At 32.7% G+C, this 17994-nt stretch overlaps 1 protein-coding gene across 48 annotated transcripts in view; it reads right to left on the reverse strand.

The window, feature by feature from the left end:
* RIMS1 (regulating synaptic membrane exocytosis 1) overlaps positions 1 to 17994 on the reverse strand; it is a 477545-nt gene that overhangs the window by 71430 nt on the left and 388121 nt on the right. The window lies entirely within an intron of this gene.

A 17994-nucleotide genomic window follows, 5' to 3' on the forward strand; every position in this document is an offset into this window, starting at 1 on the left:
CCTTCCAGATTTTATAAGTGGTATGTAATATAAGCATATAATTTTATTTTTTAAGATTTAGGTTGGTTTTCTCATGGAAGAACAAATTATTCCAGAATTCCTAAACTTCCCATATTGATTTTACTTAATGTATATGCTAACATTTCTTCCAATAATGTTTAAGGTTATGAAAAATGAAAATGATATAATTAAATCAAACTATAATTCTGAAAAATACTCTGGATCAACAATAATTAAGATGGTTGAAGTATCAGCTTAAACATAATTTCCAAGGGAAATTTAACTTTAAGACCTACCATTAATATTACATTTAATTAATTAATAAAATTACTTGGATATATGGACAATTTCGAAGTAAGTTAGGATGTAAAAACTTGATTAATAGCCAATGAAAAAATATACATATATATGAACATTAAAAAAGATCTCTAACTTTTATATGTTATAAAGTGGCTTTACATTTGGATGATGTTACGGTTAGTCTTCATTTTTGCAACTTTGAGACAATGTCCCAGGGATACCTTGGGTGTATGGTGTTTTATTATGTGTGCTGTGTAACTTACTGGGCAGCTAAACTGCTTGCATATACAGCCTGTTATGCTCAGTTATCTACCTCTGAGTTTTGACTATGAAATAGAAACATTTTTATGTTAAAAATGTTATTAATATGAGTAGTTGATTCTAAACTAGAACAACAGTGACAAAGATATGTAAATAAATACTCAAGATATGGAATGGATGTATTTTTCTTTACCAAAGAAAAAGGTGGAAATTGTTTCTTACCATAAATACCTGAAATGTGAATGAAGATAGTAAAAGACAGAACTTGGGTGGTTACATTAAGGTATAAAAAGTTTGAAGAAACATGAACTATTTACCCTGGTTTATTGTACCTATCCACAGTAAGTCTGAAGAACAATTAAATTATACCTTACTACCTGGCTACATTTGATGGAAATTCTCATAATAAGAAAGGTCTGTGAATCTTTTACTGATAAAATATTAATGCAAGATTGAAATTTGGCTTCTCTTAGAGTGAGTAATTGATCTTAGAATATTTAGTTGAGAACAAATTTCATTTAATTGGGAATGGCAAAACAACTATTAAGTAACAGGAGGTCCTTATGTACAGCCAACATTTAAAAAGCATGCACATGAAACTGATCTGGTATTTCTTCTATGCACAGGATCTACAAGCAGCAAAGAAGGCCATATCCCAAACTTTAGGAGACTTTGGGGTCCTCATTCTGATAGGTACTGAAGGCAAAGCCTGGTGGTAATAACACTTGGCTCATGTCGTAAATTACACCTATGATTTGGTATGATATAATTAGGCATAAATGGCAAAGGTGGTAAAAAATCTATATAGATTCAACCAAATCAAGTACTCTACCAGTATTGACACATCATTATTTTATGTATTTTTTAAATGAAGCTTGCTTAGATTTGTCACTTTTGTATTTTTAAGAATTTTTAATTTTTATGGATATATAAATATTTATGTAAATATTTATGGAGTACTTGCGATGTTTTAATATAGGCCTACAGTGTGTAGTAATCAGAGTAACTGGGGTATCCATCACCTCAAGCATTTTTCATTTCTTTGTGTTGGGAACATTCCAACTCTACTTTTAGTTATTTTAAAATACAAAATTTGTTAATATCTATAGTCACTCTTTTGTGCTACTGACTATTACATCTTATTCACTTCATCTAACTGTATTTTTGTACCCATTAACTATTCCCTCTTTATCCTCCCCTCCTCACTACTCTTTCCCACCCTCTGGTAACCATCATTTCTACTCTTTATCTTCATGAATTCAATTTACAAAATTTTTAAGAAAGAAAAAATGCTACTAATTAAACTGTGACAGGGCATCAATTGTAAAATATGTACTTATTGCAGAGATGATAAAATACAAACAAGTAATGCACATGGACTCAAATTATGATAATAGACAATTGATAAACTCAATTCAAACAAGAATTAAACAAACTGATAAAATTAAAACATCATGAACTCACTTTCCCTAATAGACTAAAAAGACTTTGTGAACTGTTCTCAAAGTATATGGATAAAAAAGTATAAAAATTAAAAAAAGAGACTGTGTTGTATCTAGATACACAAGTGATGGCTCATATAAGACAATCAAATATCAAAAGCTTAAATTCTTAAGCTTTTAGTTGCCTGATTTTGGTTCATTATTCCAATGTAAGGTGGCTAGAAGAAAATTTTGGAATAAGACAAAAAGATAAGAGCCTAAAAAATCTTTCAGAAAGTGAGGATGCTTTCTGAAAAAACATGAGGGGCTATGTAAAGATGTTTCCCACTCTTAAGTTAATGACAAACTGACTGAAAGACAATTGTAATTGATTTTTTTCAACCTATCTGTTGGCCATAGTCTGATCAACCTGATCTGAGTTGTAAAACCTATCAGGATAAAGTTGTTCATAGTATCATTTAAGCACCTGTATAACCTGTATTGACATCTTCCTTTCTTCATTCTACAATGTTGGAAATTTATATTCAGTCCATTTACTTTTGATGCAATTACTGATACAGCTGGAGTTAAGTCTACAACTTGTAGTTTACTTTTAATAACCTCATTTGTTTTTTTTTACTTCTCATTTTTGCCTGACTTGTTTAATTAGGTATTTTTATTATTCCACATTTTCTCCATGATTAGTATCTGAATTATGCATTTTTCTTTTATGCTATTAGTGACTACCCTAAAGATTAAGGCATATACCTTGATTTATTAAAATCATCCTTAAGTCAGAAAATTTACCACTTTCAAAATAAAAGCAAGGACTGTACAACAGCTTAATTCCATTTACACCCTTCCCACTTTTCATCCGGGTATTATATATATTTTTGCTTCTATGTATGTTTTAACTACCACAAGATGTTATCATTATTGCCTCTTTACAGTACTCTTTTTTTATTTCATTATATTATGGGGGTACAAATGTTGTTAAGGTTACGTATATTGCCCTTGCCTCCCCTCTTCCCTAGAGTCAGAGCTTCAAGCGTGTCCATCCTCCAGGTGGTGCACATTGCACTCATTATGTAAGTATACACCCCTCTCCTCCTCCTCCTCCCACTTGCTCGACACCCAAAAAATGTTTTGTTGTTGTTGTTGTTGTTTGACATTTTGGTTATATTTTATATTTTTGCCGCTACCTAGGAAGGGTTAGAGGTATGCCTTTCCCCTCCATAATGCACACCACATCCCTAAGATGTGGGTCTACCCTCCCTACCACCGAATCCCTGGTGAACACTACCACCATTTGAACACCATAGTGTTAATCAGACACTACCACTTTGATGACGAGTACATGTGGAGCTCATTTTCCTGATCTTGTGTCACCTCACTTTGGATAATGGGCGTAAGCTTAATCCAGGATAGTATAAGTGGTGCTAGCTCGCTGTTGTTTCTTAGGATTGAGTAATATTCCACTGTGAACATATACCAAATTTGAATCATCCACTCATGAATTGATGGGCACTTGGGTTGTTTCCATGTCTTTGCAATAGTGAATTGTGCTGCCATAAACATTCGAGTGCAGATGGCTTTATAATAGAATGTCTTATGCTCTTTTGGGTAGATGCCTAATAATGCTATTGCTGGGTCAAATGGTATTTCTATTTTTAGTTGTTTGAGGTATCTCCAAATTCTTTTCCACAAAAGTTGCACTAATTTGCAGTCCCACCAGCAGTGTAAGATTGTTCCTGTCTCTCTACATCCTCACTAGGATTTGTTGTTTTGGGATTTCTTGATATAGGCCATTCTCACTGAAGTTAGGTGGTATCTCATTGTGGTTTTGATTTGCATTTCTCTAATGATTAGAGATCTTGAGCATTTTTTTTTATATGTTTGCAGGCCATTATTCTGTCTTCTTTAGAGAAGTTTCTGTTCATTTCCATTGACCATTTCTTGATGGGGTTGTTTAATTTCTTCAGTTCTAGATAGATTCATGTTATTAGACCTTTTTCGGAAGTGTAGAGAGCAAATATTTTCTCCCATTCTGTAGCTTATCTATTTGCTCTAATGATAGTTTCCTTGGCTGTGCAGAAGCTTTTTAATTTGAACAGATCCCATTTGTTTATTTTTGTTGCTGTGGTGATTGCTTTGGGGGTCTTCTTCAAGAATTCTTTTCCTAGGCCAATGTCTGATAGGGGTTTCCCAACATCTTATTCTAGGATTCTTAAGGTTTCATGCCTTAGGTTTAAGTCTGTTATCCATCTTGAGTGGATTGTGACAGGTAAGAGGTAGGGATCCTGATTCATTCGTCTGCATGTAGCTATCCAGTTTCCCAGAGCCATTTATTGAAGAGAGATTCTTTCCCCCATTGTATGTTTTTGTCTGCTTTATCAAAGATTAGGTTACTGTATGCTGATGGTTTCATCTCTGGAATCTCAGTCCTATTCCAAATATTGGTGCTTCATTCTTATGCCCATACCAGGCTGACTTAACTATTATTGCTTTATAGTATAGCTTGAAGTCAGGAAGACTGATGCCTCCCAGTTTGTTCTTTTTACTTAGAATTGCTTTGGCTATACGAGGTTTTTTCTGGCTCCGTACAAAGTGAAGAATTATTTTTTCTAGATCTGAAAAGAATGAATGTGGTACTTTGATGGGGACTACATTAATTCTGTAGATCACTTTAGGTAATATTGACATTTTAATGATACTGATTCTACCAATCCATGAATAAGGTAGATTTTTCCATCTGTTTACATCTTCTACAATTTCTTTTTTTTAGTGTTTCATAGTTCTCCTTGTATAAGTCTTCCATATCTTTTGTTAAATATACTCCTAGATATTTAATTTTCTTTGGGATTCACAGTATTCTTTATTCTTTCCTCAAGTTTAGTGCTTCCAACTGGACACACTTTTTTCAACATGAAGAATTTCCTTTAGTATTTTTTGTAGCGCAAGTCTGCTGGTGATGAATTTCTAGTTGTTTTATCTATCTATCCACCTATCTGTGCATTCATTTTCCTAAAGATATTCTTGCTGGGCAATATTTATGCTCTTTAGTAAGCATAAAATGATAGGTTGGAAGTATCATTTTTTTCCTTTCAGCATTCTTTCTTTTGGTCATTCTACTGACTTTTGGGGTTGCATAATATGTTGAAATTTTAGATACAATCTTTGCCTTGCTTTCCTGAATATCTGTTTTTTCCCCCCTTGAGACTATTTTAAGAACATTGTCTTTAGTTTTCTGTACTTTGATTGTGATATTGCTGGATGGTTTTTTTCTTCATATACTTTTGGGATGTAAAGATTTTGGATTTGTAATTTGATGTCTTTTATAACTTTTGGAAAATTGTAAGCCTGCGTCTCAGTATTCAAGTAGTGCTTCTGCCATTTCCTCTCCTTCTGGGGCTCCAATTCCTATGTTCACTGGACCTTTTCATCACATTCCACATGTTTCTTATGTTCTCTTCCAATATCTCTCTTTCTTTTCTCTCTGGACATTGATTCATATACTTTCTACTGACCAGCTCACTATCTTGGTTTTGCTGTTTTTGATATGCCACTGCACCCACCTATTAATTTTTTTGTTTTCTTTTAGTTTTATAATTACCATTTAATTGTTAAAATTGATTCCAGGTCTCTGCTAAACACATCTGCCCTCCTCTGGTTTCTTGAACATATTAATCGAGTCTCTATTTGCTAACCCTTTTCTTAGTTTTTAGTCAGGTAATCTTTTTTTTCCTTTTTAAGTTTGACTCACATATTTTAATTAGATGTCTAATAATATGGATAAAACCTGTAGAGGCTCTGGATGATGTTATTTTCCTCCAAAAGGGTAAAATTTTCTTTGGGTTGACAGAAAGATTTCATCTGTTTCCTGTAGAGAGTTGGGTTTAAAGCTTTGCCATAACTCATAGAATGTAATGGTTATCTGTAGAGTTTGGTCCTTCTGAGGCATGTATGAGAAATCAAAAGTGTTGAACTCAAATTCATCTCCCCAGCACCAGGCAGCTGATAAAAGCTGCACTTGGCTTGTTAGCCTTTCAGCTGCTGCTTTTTGTTTGCTGTCTTGGTATCTTCCCTGTGCATGCACAGCTCACTAGTAAACAAATTAGGAAAATCTGTAGTAAATTTTGATGCCCTCAACACATAATTTTCAGCTTCTCTGTCAGTTCCTGAACTATGACATCTATTTTTCTCAGTCTAGTAAGACCACTGTTCTCTGCTTAGGCTCCATTATCCTATGTCACCAATTTGGAAAGTACCTCCAGAGGAAACTGGGGTAAATTTATCTCTTAATTTGTGTTCTTTCCTTGTTTCAGAGATTGAAGCTCAAATTTCTGCCTGCTTTGTCGCTCCCAAATGCCTTCCAGCAGTTTTGTTGTTCATTGCTTGTTCTTGTTTGCCTTTTATAGATTTGTATGTGGGAAGGTAGGTGTGATACAAGCTATACCATCATGCCTGGAACTATGACCAGATTCTATTATTGCTTATTTTTGAATAAAGGTAGAATTATAAAGACCAATTATATTGTTATCAAAATCTTCATAGGGTTAGAAACGAAGATTACGTTATAATTGTGCTATAGCAGTTTATTTCTTTATGAATTATACTGAATGGCTTTTGCCACATGGATTCCTATATACAGTCCTCTAATACTCTGCGTCTGTCATTCTATGTGATGCTCTTCCTGTGTTGATGTTTGCCACTCTGGAGTATAAAACATTGTTTCAAGGTGCTCCAGGGCTAAATCTTTCCCTTGTCCTCACAGATTCTAGATAGGAATTTTGGTTAGGCTTTTTAGGGCTACGCTATTTATTTCAGAGCACTCTACATTCTATTCAGTAGCTGAGTAAGCCAGCATCTACTACTGGCATTTCCCTCATTTTGTTCCAGATTTCACTGATTTCTTATAGTTTGTAATTTAGGGATGTGGATGTCTCCTAGTTTCATGTTAGAGGAAGTTTATGTCTTATAAAATTAGAAAAGAGTAAAACTATCCTGTTCTCTGTAATCTTAAATCTGTGATCATCAGGTCTATTTGAAAAGTAAAATCAATAAGACTTGATAACGCATTTCAACATGCATTCTCAATGAAGCAGTACTACCCCGAGAGGGGGATAACTGATCCTTGGTGAAGGTAGAGGGAACAACAAAATCTTAAATAATACCATGGTTAATGGTCTTCCATAGGGTTACTGTATATATAAACAGATACAGTGTATCTGTCAAATTAAAATTTCATGTGGGGAGGGTGATTAGGAAAAGAATATCTAAAAGATCGTATGGGGGTAATAATGGAAAATAAGATTAAGAAACACTGGACTAGGCCGGGCGCTGTGGCTCACGCCTGTAATCCTAGCTCTTGGGAGGCCGAGGCGGGCGGATTGCTCAAGGTCAGGAGTTCGAAACCAGCCTGAGCAAGAGTGAGACCCCGTCTCTACTATAAATAGAAAGAAATTAATTGGCCAACTGATATATATATAAAAAATTAGCCGGGCATGGTGGTGCATGCCTGTAGTCCCAGCTACCCGGGAGGCTGAGGCAGTAGGATCACTCGAGCCCAGGAGTTTGAGGTTGCTGTGAGCTAGGCTGACGCCACGGCACTCACTCTAGCCTGGGCAACAAAGCGAGACTCTGTCTCAAAAAAAAAAAAAAAAAGAAACATTGGACTAGAAGGAGGACAGGGGAGAGTTAAAAATTAGGGTTGCCTCCAGTTTTTTGATTTGGAAACTGGCTGGATAGTAGTGTGGAAAATATAATTATTTTGTTCAAAACTAAACAAACCAATAATATTTTTATATTTATGCTAAGAAATGTTGTTTCAGATGTGTTAATGACTACAAATAGCCAGTTAAAAAATATATCCTCATGTATTTCCAATCTATTATAAATGCAATTATATATATGTATATATAATTATAATCAATTTATTCAACCCACCTGTTGGGCACAATTTGATCACCCTGATCTGAGCTGTAAAACTTATTGGTATAAAGTTGTTCATAATATCATTTAAATATCCACATAGCTTGTATTGAGTTCTTCCTTTTTTTCATTATACAGTATTGGAACTTATATTTAGTCCATATACTTTTTTCTTACTGCAATTGCTGTATATTATTTTTAATTATTATGGGTGCATAATAGTTGTATATTTTTATAGGGTACATGTGATGTAAGGAATACAATATGAATTAATCCAATCAATCAGAGTAACTGGGGTATACATCACCTCAGGCATTTAACATTTCTTTGTGTTAGGAATATTTCAATTCCACTCTTTTAGTTACTTCAAAGTAAACCCTAACTTATTGTTGATTATAATCCATTTAATCTTGATGCAATTACACACACACACTCTTCAATAAAAGCTGGTGCATACCATTCAGTGACTACCAAAACGTGAGGGCACTTCAAGGTCAGTGCTTTCTTTGTTCATTATGCTGTATATGTAATACGTATTTGATTAGCAAATATTAATTAATCCACACTTGGTTATCATGGCTATGCTTTAAGACAGCCTAGTTGAAATCAAGGCAATCATACATTAAAATGAATAAAGAAACATAGCTTTAAAGGACGACTTTCTACACAAATAAAAGGTAAAATGAAAAATACTTTAAATTTGACAGATATCAAAAGTAGTATAAAATCCGATAACCATACAAACTGAAGGAGCAAACTTGGAACGAAATATATTCATCTGGGCAATCTCTCTTATGCTTTGTAAAGCTAAAATGCTAAAAAGCAATAATAAGTATTTCATCTACCTCATATATTAAGTGTGTAATTAATAAACAAAATATGTAGTAAAAAAAAGACTAAGACCAAAATAGACCAGTCTGCTGCTTTTTCTTTGAAATTGTAATTTCTTCTTAGTATACTATCCTGAAGACTCACTACAAATTTCATAATCCTTCAGCCAAATTATGGCACTACCTTAATTCAAAAATAGTTAATTATTAGAGAATTAGAACAAGATCTCATATTTTAATTTTTCCTTGGAAATCACAGCAGTGGGATTTATTGTGCCACATATTTTGATTTACATTATGTTTTCTAAGCAGCAGTACCCCTCTTACTTTAAAATAAACTATTTCATAAACTTTCCATATATAAACAAATACTAGTAGAACTGCTTTAGTTGAAGTTGCCGGAGTACTGCAATCTAAGTATTTGCCTCATCTTTTAGTTTTTTTCTTGCTCCATAGACAGTTTTTCTCCTGGTTATAATGCAACTCTTGGACACAACAGGTTCATAAGTATACAAGCACTCCATAGGCACAACTTTGAAAACCTCCACTCTAATAAAACTGAACTCCTTAAGAATAAAAGACAATACTTAAATTAATCCAGTGCACCATGCAGCAAAGTAAATATTAGTTATCAAAATCCAAATTCTGAAATCTGTAGTGCCATGTTATATGGTAATTATCAGGACCATCTGACTTTTAAAGATAACTTTTAAAAGTATAAAGTAACTCATCTAATACTTTACACCATGTATGCAGTAACTGAGTATATAGCATAATGCTATACTTCCCAAGCATTCTAATATACACTATTTTATTTTATTCTTACACCGTCCTATGAGGTAGGAGTGGCAGGTATAATTTTCATTTGTCAGTTATACACATATTATTATTATTATTATTATATATATTAAAATCTACTTAAAACCATAGAGCTAGGGATCATGTCTTTTTTTTTTTTCTTTGCACCAGATAGTTACTATTTAGTACCATCATATACTCGTTCACCCAGTAAATGATAGGTGAATGAGTAAACAAATGAACATGTGACTAAACAGAAAAATAAATCAAGGTCTATAGAAGTTGTACACTTGCTGAAGCTCTCAATATTGGTTAGTAACAGCACCAAGCCATAGCTGACTAAATCAAAGATTGCCATCTGAGTCCATTGCAGTTTCTAAGGGCAGGCTGGCAGCCCTCAAACTCTGATTGCAGGATGCTCTTTATTCAGTGATCACTAACTGCTCCCTTAATCTCATGCCCACTCCATTCTTCCCCCTTAAATTCCAATATCCTCTGAGTCCCCAGAATCTCTTCCTCATTTCAAGCTGTATCTGCCTTTACCCTCACATTAGTTCTTCATTTCCCAGCTTCCATTCTACCTCCTGACTCAAATGGTCCTGTCTGTTGGAGCTCTCTTTCTTCCTGAGAGTCTTCCAGTCCTCAGCTCCCTTCACCTTCTCCCTCTATGTCCCCGATTATTATGTTCTCAAGTACCTTAGATCTTACTTCTGGTTCAAGATCCAACTCTTTGGTCTGTCCTGGCATTTTCCCCCTAACTTGGGATAAAGCCTCTATGGTCATGATTCTTTTTACTTTTCACACCTACAAGTTTTTCCTCATTTATTAATTTCTTTTAAAATATTATCCTTTTAAAGTGACTAAATTTTTTTAAAAATCAGGAATAGTAACACATCAAATGTGAACTTCTGTTTCTGGAAATGTGGTGGATGATATATTCTGAAAACTCCTTTCACTTCCAAATGCCTAGAGATGCTGGGAAAATTACAACAAATACCTGTTAAATACAAACCCGAGCTCACAAAAAAGAAAGGCACATCTCCTTAACCAAAGACCAGAAGGGAAATGAAAACAGGTTTGTAAGTGGATGGTGAATGTTCTGGAAGGTTTCACAGATAAGAAAGTTAGAGCCCTGTGTCCAGACTCAGTGAGGAATTAGAAATAAAATCCCCACGAGCCAAGACCCTTAATGAATGAACACATTTAAAAAAGCTTGTGTTCTCATATAGACAAAGTAGTCTTCCAAACAAAAAAAATCTCTCTTTTAGGCATAAAGAGATTTACTACCAAATATAAAAGACTTAAATTACCAGGAAGATAAGAAAATTTGGAACTTGAGCCTTATTAAATAATCTCATCAAAGTAAAAATGAACAGAATAATAAAGAAGTTGACAAATCCTCATCATAGTTGGAGGGATTTTAGCTGAGCATTCTGAGTAATAACAAACTGACAGGTAAAATATTAGTAAAGTAGCAGAAGTTCTGAACAGTGTGGATAATAAACTTCAAGTCTTGGATATATGGATAACTCTAACTTAACATTTAGACATATCTATTCTTCTTAAACCACATCTGTAATATTTACAAAATGACCAAAAAGTACCTATGAATCAAACTTCAAAAACATTCAAATAATCAGTACCCAAAAAACCATACTCCGACCACACTGCCATTAAGGCAATTAAGTTAGAAATACATAAAAAATTATAAAAAATACTCCATACATTTGTAAATTTAAAAATTACTTCTAAGTAATAGTGAATAAAGGAAGTAAAAATATGATGAAATTTAAACATACTTAAAATTAAACAAAAATGAATGTATTAAAACCAAAATTGGTGGGATAGAGATAAAGCAGCATTTACAGAAAAATGTAAGACTTAAATGATAATATAGTATTAGAAAAAATAGAAAAACGAATATTATTTCTATGAAAGAGCAATATATAGAAAACATAAAGATAAAAGATACTATCCATGACAGCATCAAAATATATGGTGTGTATGACCATATCTACAACAGCTATGCATAAACTGTATATAGAAAATTTTAAAACTTCACTGAAGTATATGGAAAAAATAACATTTGAGTCATACAATGTTGGAAGACTCCATTTTCTAAAGATGCTGATTCTCCCTAAATCAATGTATACATTTAATATAGTTACAACTCAAGCAGTTATTCTGGAGAACTTAATATCCTTATTCTAAAATTAATATATAATAACAAAGGACAAAAAACAGCCATGATGCTCCTGATAAAGAATAAAGATGATATGGGGAGACTTGTACTACTATGGTATGTATTATGAGTTATATCAATAAGCTGTATTAATTATGATACAGTAGTATTAGTAGGTATAGACATTAGATTGTGAAACGTAGGCTAGAAACAGGCTTAGAATTTGTAAAGACTTGACAAGGGACAGAGCTAGTATTCAGATCAGTGGGAGACTGGGCCTGAATATGGAGATGGGAATTGGGTCAGGAGGTCAAGGGGATTCAGCTATAATTGTAATATTTGACTTTTTAAGCTTGTTGGTAGGTACATGAGCATTTATTATTATTGATATCCTTTGTGTAATCTATATATTGAGCTACAATTACAATAGAAAGTTTAGGTTAAATGGAGGACAGTGTTTTGGAGCTGGGCTGGCAGGCTCTCAATTATGGCTCTGCCACTTACTGGCCATGTGAATTCAATAAAGGTTGCTGCATCTTTCTCTTTATCTGTAAAATGAGACTACTAACAATTATATGATAGGGCTGTTTAGCAACAACAATATTGCATGTAAGCCACCTATCAGAATACCCGGTACACATAAAAGATACTTAATAAATCACAATATTTGTAATATATTTAAAAATATAATAGCATAGGTATTACAGAGTTATAGCAAAATTTGTGAAAGTGACACATGAAATAGGTGAAGTTTAGGAAGCATTGGTTCAGAGTGAAAGGGTATTGTATCCATTCCAAATAATACTTTAATTGTTGCAGAAGTATGAGTATTTGCCCATAGAATAGGTATTTAATGTTGAAAGCCAGAGTTAATGCCTGGGGGCCATTAAAACCGATTAGTTACCAATCCACATAATACTGACTGCTATGTTTATAATCAGCAGTTGGTTCTCCACTATGCAAATATGAATATATAACGACACATTTATAGCACATGAGGACTTCCTCAAGGCCACCGATTTGAACCTTTGCTTTTGATATGTTGCAATTACCAGAAGACCAGTTATACTAAGGATGTTTAAGGCTGTGTTAGCTATTAAATGGCAAAATGACTGGTTTAAAATAAGGACCTCAAATTGTTACCAAAAAATCTAACTCAATTCTAACAAAGGAAATAAAACTACAGGGATTTATACAAATAACGAAATGTTACAATGTACTTTTAAAATTCCATAAACAACAATGTATAGTTATTTTCCCCCAAAGGTAGCAGTCCCTAAGATCTAATCACAAATGATCTTTTCTACAAATAAACCCACCTGGTAATATAACATATTCCTGGTTTGTATTGAAACCAGGTTCTTCTTGTTAGGAAGAACCTAACCAGGAAAAGCTACTCATCTGTCCCAAGGTGAGTTGACTATTATTAAAACTGTTGCGTTACTTATATTTGTAGCTGAAGCAGTATTTTTATTATGTCATGAATATGACAATGGTATAATAATTGATGTATGGTATGATGATTGTTTTAGTCATATATTAGAAAGTGTGATGTAGTAATTTATAAATGTATTTTCCATAAAAGTAGACTCTTTTTAAAGGGCACATGTCACATTCTTTGCATCTCTTTACAGCTTTAATCTATTCATGGGAAATATTTGTGGCGATAGTTCATGGATCTAAAACTATTAAAACTAAGAAGATGGTATCAAAGAAGACTCTAGGAGATTACTAAAATAGATTTTTTTCTCATATAGTCACTACTTTTTTTTTTTTTTTTTTTTTTGAGACAGAGTCTCGCTTTGTTGTCCAGGCTAGAGTGAGTGCCGTGGCGTCAGCCTAGCTCACAGCAACCTCAAACTCCTGGGCTCAAGCGATCCTCCTGCCTCAGCCTCCTGAGTAGCTGGGACTACAGGCATGCACCACCATGCCTGGCTAATTTTTTATATATATATATATCAGTTGGCCAATTAATTTCTTTCTATTTATAGTAGAGACGGGGTCTCGCTCTTGCTCAGGCTGGTTTTGAACTCCTGACCTTGAGCAATCCGCCCGCCTCGGCCTCCCAAGAGCTAGGATTACAGGCGTGAGCCACAGCGCCCGGCCTATAGTCACTACTTTTAACCATGTTCAGATTTATCTGTCCTTGTCATCTAATTTCCATGATACTTTTCTATCTCTTTTTAGTACTTTTGTAGATCTCAGTAAACTTTGTTTTTCCATAGTATAATATGCAGGTATGCAAAATTAGGTGTGGGTAGCTAAAATAAAAATAATTCCTCTTGATTACATCTGATGTCAGTAGGCATAATAATTGGTGACTATATAAAAGTTTCATTTGTTTATTTTGAGCTATAATAATAGCAAATAATTAGTCATTTCAGTACTTTCATATGCTATCACAAAACATCGAAAGATTATTTTTAAATTTTATCTTGTATTCCCTTATTGAACTGAAGAACTATTGTGAAATCAGGGGCATTTGAAATTATTCTCTGTAACATTTTTCAAATATATTTGTAATTTTAAGATTGATTTTCCAGAAGATATCAACTTATATCATTGTTCTCAATCACAACTTAAAATATCAAATGATTTAACCTATACTGTTTCTAAATCCATAAGTAAATATAAGAACATTTCCTTCAGTATAAACGTATTATTATGCTTACTGACATCACATGCCAAATTTTAGTAAATGTATAGTTGCAACATTACTGTTTGCCTACAGGATAACTTCTCTTAAGAAATCTCTCATAACTTTCAAATTATGAATGTGGAAAAAAATGATAATTGATTTTAATAACAATGATAATATTCTCTTAGAAAGGGATGATAGAAGAGATCAAAAACTATTTGCATCGATTTTTTCTTCAAATTTGTTTACTAAAATCCACCTAGCTATAGAAAGCCAACTTTGGTAAATCCAGGAGAACATATGTTATAAACTTAAATGCTGCTGAAAAAATGCAGGTTTTGATAAAGCTTCTAAATTATATAATATAATTATATAAATATTATATAATTATATAATATCTGAGAGAAATTTTAGAATTGCATTCACACTTGCTTTAAAGCTTGATTTTGTATAAAATACCTGAAATTTGTCTGCCTGAAAAGAAACAAATATATGATAAAGAAGGAGGTAAGTTCAGAGCTATTCCATGAAAACTCAGCTCCTTTTTGGAGTGAATATCTTCGTTAGATGTAAAAATAAACATAGAGAAGTAAGAAATGTAAAATGATTTTTCCTGGCCTCTATTATATGTGCATTTTATTATAAATTATGCCACATCTACTAATATGTACTGTGCATATTTTGTACTTGGATGCAGACATTCTTTGAGGAATATTGAAGCCAATACTAAATTCAAACTGTAAGGCACATGCAGAACAAATGTGAAAAACTAAGAACCTTAAATCTTTGTCAGTGTTTATTATTTTGAGGTATTATGTATTGATTTTGTATTGTGAAAATCATCCCCAAGTTTGTGAATATGACATAAATTTTTTGGAATAACTCTGAATGTATTACATCTACAAAAAGTTATTTACTTTAATACAAACAGTATAGTGTATTTTCTTTTTCTACAATAGCTTTCCTATATACTTGAACTTTGGAAACATGAGATATATTTTAGATCATTTTGAGTGAACTATTCAGTCAATCCAGAGAGAAAACCAGGTGAACCACTTAAAGCTGAGTAGCCTGCCCTGGGTGGCAGCATCCAGAAAAAGGGATGCCAGATTTCAATTCATATAGAACTGCTGTATCATCATTAGCATCAGCCTTGAGAGGACAAGATATTTGTTGCATAATCATCGTTATCCCAAACACAAAATATTCAAGATATGGCCCAGGAATCAATCCTTAATACTCCTTGAAAATCATTTTTTTAAGAGATTGGTCATCCATATATATTTATATTTTTCAGCTTACACATGTCTTGTGCTTAATTTTATTTGCCCCCAAATAGGCTTTTTGAAGTGAATTTAATAGCTCTTTATCTTTTGGGCAGAGGAGTGCTAATTATTTAAAAGATACTTTCCCCAAACTCAAGAACATATGCAAAATATTAATAGATGTCCCTATGGAAAAAAAAATCCAGAATCAAATAATTTGGTAAATATTGACATAAAGATAGACAAGACAACCTCTCAAAACCTTTAAAACAGTAAGAAAGTGTAGGTGAATCATGAAGAGGAAAATGTAGCAAGCGGTGTTTGGAAAAAATAAGGATGATATTTTATGTAATTTTATATAATGAAGATAAGATTATTTCATATGGTTTCCTTTTATAGTCCTTCATGAGAATACTGGGTTCTTTGTTGACTTTTAAGACACTTAGACATTGTCTTTAGGGAATGCTTTAATGTATTACAAATCCTTTTTTGACTTCAAAATAAAGTCCATTCAAAGCAATGCATAATAAAACATTTCTTGTGTCATAGAGCAATTTGAGTGAAGACATATACAGGGAAAAAATATAAAAATAGGTTTTAAACACTCAAATAGATTATAATCTCCTTGAGTATGTGGCCTAAGTATTATGCTTTTATTTAGTTTTAGAAAATAATGAAGTCCTTACACATGATAGGAACTAAAAACTGTACTGCTTATTGTTTCTTACACATAAATAAATTCTATCATCATAATTGCTAAGTCTTGTTCATGTTTTAGTTATGAACCTGAATAAAAGTATAAAATTTATGTGTATGTTAGTCACTAAAAAATAAAGAAATGTAAAACAAAAGTATATTGAGAACAACCATTCTTTACAGTATTAGCTATGAGGGCAGAAGATATTTGGAGCTGAAGAGCCTCCAATCCATATTTCACATCACCTACACACAGCATTTTGATGATTTTATACTGTTGACATTTTGTTCTTTTTTTCCCCCATATTTTTTCCATTTGAAATCATCCTCTCTAAAGTTATTACTACACGATTGATGATGGAAACCAAACAACTCTGTGATGTGTGTAGGATATGTAGGGAGAATAATGTATATGAAAGGGTAGCTAGCTTGTAAATGTCAGAAGACTTGTCTCTTCTCACGGCTCACTTTTTCTCTCTATTCTTCCTAATTATTCTAAGAAGATCAAATGTGTACCACATACAGAGAATCACCGACATAAAGTATGGGATTAAAAGAAAAGTAGCTCTTCATGTTAGCTTAAGGAAAACTTGTTTAGCTATTACCTTTAGTGCCTAAATTTACAAAATCCACGTATATAAAACAAACTCTTTGTTTATATGGGTTTTAAACAGCAAAGAAGGGAAAAAGCTGAAAACAGAGAAGTGTCTAGAAAAAACTGATTTATCGCTAAGAAATTTATTTGTACTCTTTTTAAATCCACCCCTCTCCTCACCACTTTCACAAATAAGAAAAGTTATATGAATCAAGGAATACTCTATCTTTTGCCTCTTTTTGTGATATAGTTATAATCAGTGCTATTTGTTGAGGTAGCATTTTCCCCACAAAGTAACATTGGCTCCATTGTACTAATGTAGTTTCCTCCTATCCTCTTTGTATAAAATTATGGTTCCTATTGTTCAGCTGCCTAAGGTTTCTCTGTTCTTTCTTTTCTTCCTAAAAAATCATGTAACCAAATTTTTCCTGAATATAAATTTTTGAAGAATCCTGTTATCTTGAAATTTCAAGAGAATCAAAATGGACTCCTAAGTTATTCTGTGCAACTGGTTAGTAATGTAATTTTTATTAATCAGTAATACTTTAAAATGTAGGACTCAAGGTACTTGGCTCTATAGTGAATGTAAATAAAAACTACTTCATGATTTATGGTTTTATGATTATCTAGTGAAGTGTTTAGGGATTAAAAAAGTGAAGATCCTTGGTTAATGTCCTATTTATTGATCTTTGTTAAACTCCATAGGTTTTAAAATATAATACCTTATTAAGAATATAAAAAAAGGAATCTATTAGAATAATTCTTACTCATTGATTTTAAGCAGTTTAATATGACTATATTCTTTAGTTCTTATAATTATTTCTAAAATTTTAGAGAATTTTATATTCTATTAAAACCACATGCTACAAAAGTAGAGATATAAACATTTTATATTAAATCTTCATCAGTTGGAATTGTTCATGTAGATTATTAGACTATGAAATTGTCAAATAATAGCAGGATGCTTCAACAAATAAATCTGGTGTAGGGATAACCAGAAAGAAGGAATCTTCAAGATACATTTTATTATTGTATATCACCAAAATTTGTGATAATATGAGACTTTCAGAGTATTGT

This window comes from Microcebus murinus, chromosome 5 (assembly GCF_040939455.1).
Source record: "Microcebus murinus isolate Inina chromosome 5, M.murinus_Inina_mat1.0, whole genome shotgun sequence".
NCBI lineage: Eukaryota > Metazoa > Chordata > Mammalia > Primates > Cheirogaleidae > Microcebus > Microcebus murinus.